This window comes from Mastomys coucha, unplaced genomic scaffold (genome assembly GCF_008632895.1).
Source record: "Mastomys coucha isolate ucsf_1 unplaced genomic scaffold, UCSF_Mcou_1 pScaffold18, whole genome shotgun sequence".
NCBI lineage: Eukaryota > Metazoa > Chordata > Mammalia > Rodentia > Muridae > Mastomys > Mastomys coucha.
The window spans coordinates 88,586,560-88,591,169 of NW_022196900.1; the positions used below are offsets into that span (position 1 = coordinate 88,586,560).

The window sequence follows — 4,610 nt, forward strand, 5'->3', positions numbered from 1 at the left end:
GGTTACCTGAGCTATAACTCTAGACCTCATTTGTAAAGGTAAAGGGAGAGAACCAACTCCATAGAATTCGCCAGCCTCTATCCAATGCACCACAGCACAGGTGCCCCTCCCAACATTATGCATACAGTATCATAAACTTAAAAATATTTAAAGTAAGCAGGAAGCCAGGCATAGTGGCACTCTAGAGGTAGAAGCAGATGAGTTAGGGATTCAAGGTCATCTTCAGTTACATAAGAAGGCTGAGGCTACATGAAACTTTTGTTTAAAGAAAAAGGAAGAGGGGGTGCTTGGCAAGATGGGTCAGAAGGTAAAGACAGGCTAATGTCGTCAAGCATGAAAACCTAAGTTTGATCTGAAGGACACACACAGTACATTGGAAGGAGAGAATCAAATCCTGTGTTGTCTTCTGACCTCCACAAATACACCATAGCAGGCAGGCAGACAGACAGACACACAGACATACAGTCACAGGAACATATACATTTTTATTGTTGTTTTGAGACATAGGCTCACTCTATAGCCCTGGCTCTCCTGGAACTTGGAATGTGGTAGGCCTCAAACTCAGATATCTCCCGGCTTCTGCCTTACAAGTGAGTGAGGACAGGATTAATGGCATGTGCTACCGTGCCAGGTAGTAAATCTAATTTTAAAATCTCAGCCCGGGAGAGGCAGAAGCAGAAAGATATGCAAGTGTGAAGTCGGTCTGGTCTACATAGCAAGTTCCAGTCAAACCAGAGCTACAAAGAAAGATGCCAAGAAAAAAAAAAAAAGAAAAGAAAAGCAAGCACATATTTGGTATAAAGACCTTCTACCTACATGCAAGCACTGGGCATTTGAGACTACCATAAGTTCAAGGCCAGCCTGGGCTACATAGTGGATTGAAAGCTAGCACTGGAAACATAGTGAGGCCCAGTGTCAAATAACTAACATACAGAACAGTGTGGCATATTTGAGAGGCAGAGGCAGGTGAATCTCTTTAACAACAGCCAAATAAAAAGAACAAACAACAGCCAGGCAATAATGACATACGCCTTTAATCTCAGCACTCATGAGGCAGAGGCAGATAAATCTCTTCAGTTCAGGGCCACCCTGGTCTACACGGATTTCAAGACAGCCAGGACTACCTAGAGATACCCTGTCTCAAAATGAAGTTCTATATAAATCATAGATTGGAGCCTTCTAGATAGGTGTCTGTAGGAATCAAGGGGTACGTTTTTTTAAAAGTCACCCCTCTAGAGTGTAAGAAAACAAAACAGGGCCCAGACGAGCCCAACGAAGCTCAAAAGCACCTCATCAATGAACTTGATTAAGGATAAACGAAAAACAAGTTATTACAGGGTTGAAAACATTAGAAGCGATAGGCCCAAGCTCTTATGAAAACGTTCCATAATACTAGCCAAGGGAAAGGGGCTGGGCAGATGGGGAGTGTGTGCAGATGTGGAAAAAACCCCTACTTCCTGGTTCTCCTACACACTAACAGGTCGCATTTTGAAAGTTTGGGGTTTCCCTGCCCCTTGGACAGCCAGGTCAAGACCCTCGGGTAAGGCTCTGCCCACAGTTCTCTTGCCTCTCAAACAGAGGACACCTGTCAATTCCCCTGTCATTTCTGAAAGCCAGGGGTACCCTCTTCCTAGCAAGCCATCTTATCACTATGCCTCATCACCTTAGGTCTCCCGAAACAGAAAACCACCCCGCTGTCCGCCTGGCCCCTGAAGCCCTCGGGTGGACCCTTCTCCTTCCTACTGCCCTTCATCTTGGGAAGGACGCTCTTTCCTCTCCTAGCCCTCCAAGGTCCTGCGGCCCAGGCCTCTTCCCTCTGGCGAAGGCTAGACCCTACTTCCTACCCTGGGCACCCCACCCCCCACCCCAGCACGCCACCCTCTCCCCCGACCCGGCTCGACCCAGGCCTGACCCAGCAGCTCCGCGTAAGGCCCGAGCTCCCAGACCCCGTATTTGGAGGAGGAGGGGGGGTTCCCCTGGCCCCTCCGCGAGGACTTCCGGGCCCTCGGTCCGGGGGCGCCGAGCCTCCGCCCCACCCCCGCCCAGGACGGGGTTCGCAGGGCCCGGAGCCTAGGCTCGGCCGGCCACGCTGGGGGCGGCCCGGCTGCTCGGGCGGACCCAGCGGCAGCGTCCCCCCACCCCCCCCGCGGCGCCGCGACGTCCGCTCGCTCCCCGGCGGCGGCGGCGGCACGCACAGGGCGTGGGGAGGCGCCCGCGGAGGCAGCAGCCCCCCGCCCCCTGCGCGCCCGCCCGCCCTCGCCGGCCGCCGCGCGGCCCCCGCGCCCGCCCCCCCCGCCCCCAGCCCTCGCCGCGCCCGCGCCGCGCGCCCACCCCTCCCCCTCCTCACCGTCTCCGTCGGGCGGGCGGGCGGCGAGCAGCCAGGGCGGGCGAGCGACGGAGCATGCGCACAAGCCGCCACGGCTGCCGCCGCCACCGCCGCCGCCAAGCCGGGCTCCAGCACTTCCGGCCGCCGCCGCGGGCGACCTGGCGCCTTAAAGGGGACGCGTCCCTATTGTGGGGCCGCGCGCGGAGGATACCCACCTTCGAGCCGAGCGACTGGGGAAGCCACAGAGCTTAGGCCTTCGGTCCTTGAAAGGCGGAGTTGGAGAAGTCGCGGGAGACCTCAGGGACTGAATAAGGTTTAGATGCAAAGATCAACTCGCCTTGGAGGGCGAGGGCTTTTCTTTCCCCAAATCCTTTTTTTTTTTTTTTTTTTTTTTTTTTGACGCATACGGTTTATCAGGGTTTCAGGTTACCAGGGTGGAATCAAAAGATGTGGCTGAGCGTAGATTGTAACCCCTTCCTTCGTCCAAACCATCCTGCTTCTGCGGGTTCTGGGTTCAAGTTTGAACTTCCTCGAAACGGGTACAACCGCGTAGTGACTTGACAACTCTAAGCCAACTTATTTCCCATAAGGTATATGTCGCTCATATACAATGGAATGATACTTGAAAAGTACTTGGGCGAGTTTTTGAGTCCGGGAATAGTAACTGACAAACAAACTTTAAGGCAATGTGGTCAGGCCTTGGGGAAGTTGCTTTTAGTTTATAAATGCCTCAACAAGCTTACTCTTTCATTCTCATCTTAAAAGGTGCCGGGCGGTGGTGGCGCACGCCTTTAATCCCAGCACTTGAGAGGCAGAGGCAGGTGGATTTCTGAGTTCGAGGCCAGCCTGGTCTACAGAGTGAGTTCCAGGACAGCCAGGGCTACACAGAGATACCCTGTCTCAAAAAAACCAAAAAAAAAAAAAAAGAAAGAAAGAAAGAAATCCGCCTGCTTCTACCTCCCAAGTGCTGGGATTAAAGCCGTTGTGCGCAGCCACCAGCACCCGACCCCAAGTAACAGTTCTCTTAACCCTGCTGTCTTCATCTATAAAACAGTTGGTTGTACCACTCAATACTGTCATCAGGACCCAATAAGAAGACTCCGACTCCGTACTATGTTAAATCTGTGTGTTTGTGAGACCAGCACTACAGTGGATGATGGCCTTGAGTTTCTGCACCTCCTGCCTCTGCCTCCCAAGTGCTGGATTATAGACTACCACCACCATGCCCAGGTTCCACGGTGCTGGGGATAGAACCCAGGGCTTTGTAAATGCTTACCAAGCATTTTACCAATAGAGCTATATTGTCAGTCCCTAGTCTCTTGTTTTTTTTTTTTTTAATATTTATTTTATGTATATGACTACACTGTCACTGTCTTCAGCCACACGAGAAGAGGGCATTAGATCCCATTATAGATGGTCATGAGCCACCATGTGGTTTCTGGGAATTGAACTCAGGACCTCTGGAAGAGTAGTCAGTGCGCTTAACCGCTGAGCCATCTCTCCAGCCCTGTTTGTTTATTTTAAGATTGATTTTGTGCCTGGGATATTTGATCTGTCACATAGAGATGGGACCATCAAAGCCAAAAGCAGATGGGGTCACCCAGAAAGAATGAGCATACAGAAATAGGGTGGAAGCCAGGGGCCTGAGCTTAGAGAACGTCAAGCCTAAGAAGCCCTCAATGCCAGCCTAAGCGGCTGGAAAAGTTGGGTCACTGGCAGAGGGAGAAAGGAATTCCCCTTTGGTGCCAGCAACAGCAGAGATGAAAAAACTCAGGCTGGCGAGATGGCTCAGCAGATAAGAGCACTGACTGCTCTTCCGAAGGTCCTGAGTTCGGATCCCAGCAACCACATGGTGGCTCACAACCACCCATAATGAGATCGGACGCCCTCTTCTGGTGCGACTGAAGACAGCTACAGTGTATTACACAGGAGTGAGCGAGGCCTGAGCAAGCGGGGGCCGGAGCAAGCAGAGGTCCTGAGTTCAATTCCCAGCAGCCACATGATGGCTCACGGCCATCTGTACAGCTACAGCGTACTCATACACATAAAATAAATAAATAAATCTTTAAAAAAAAAAAGAAAAAACTCTGGAGGTTTGAAAAGTGGCAGTAAATGGAGCTTGTGCGGAAACAAGGTAATGACTTGGCTTTCAGAGGAAAGTGATGTGAAAGACCCCACCCCACTTTATCATTCTTCCTGTAACCAAATGCTCACAAAGGGGGGGAAAACACAGAATGTATTTCTGTTTATAACTGACATATTTCCAGCCAATATTTTTCTATTA

General features: G+C 51.5%; 1 protein-coding gene and 1 long non-coding RNA gene across 5 annotated transcripts in view; one reads left to right on the plus strand and one right to left on the minus strand.

Annotated features, from left to right (window-relative positions):
• The window catches only part of Gmeb1 (glucocorticoid modulatory element binding protein 1), a 37,842-nt gene extending 35,363 nt beyond the window's left edge, over window positions 1-2,479 (minus strand). For 2 of the 4 annotated variants that reach the window (XM_031378904.1, XM_031378902.1), the window contains exon 1: window positions 2,348-2,473. The gene's annotated coding sequence lies outside the window, so the exon portion shown is untranslated. Of the gene's footprint in view, window positions 1-2,347 lie in introns of all 4 variants that reach the window. The other 2 variants (XM_031378901.1, XM_031378903.1) reach the window with 2 other exon arrangements.
• Window positions 2,480-2,732: 253 nt separating this feature from the next.
• Window positions 2,733-3,636, plus strand: LOC116096750. The gene is made up of 2 exons (XR_004121091.1): window positions 2,733-2,916; window positions 3,381-3,636. It is a non-coding gene; the product is annotated as an uncharacterized LOC116096750 (long non-coding RNA).
• Window positions 3,637-4,610: the final 974 nt, after the last annotated feature.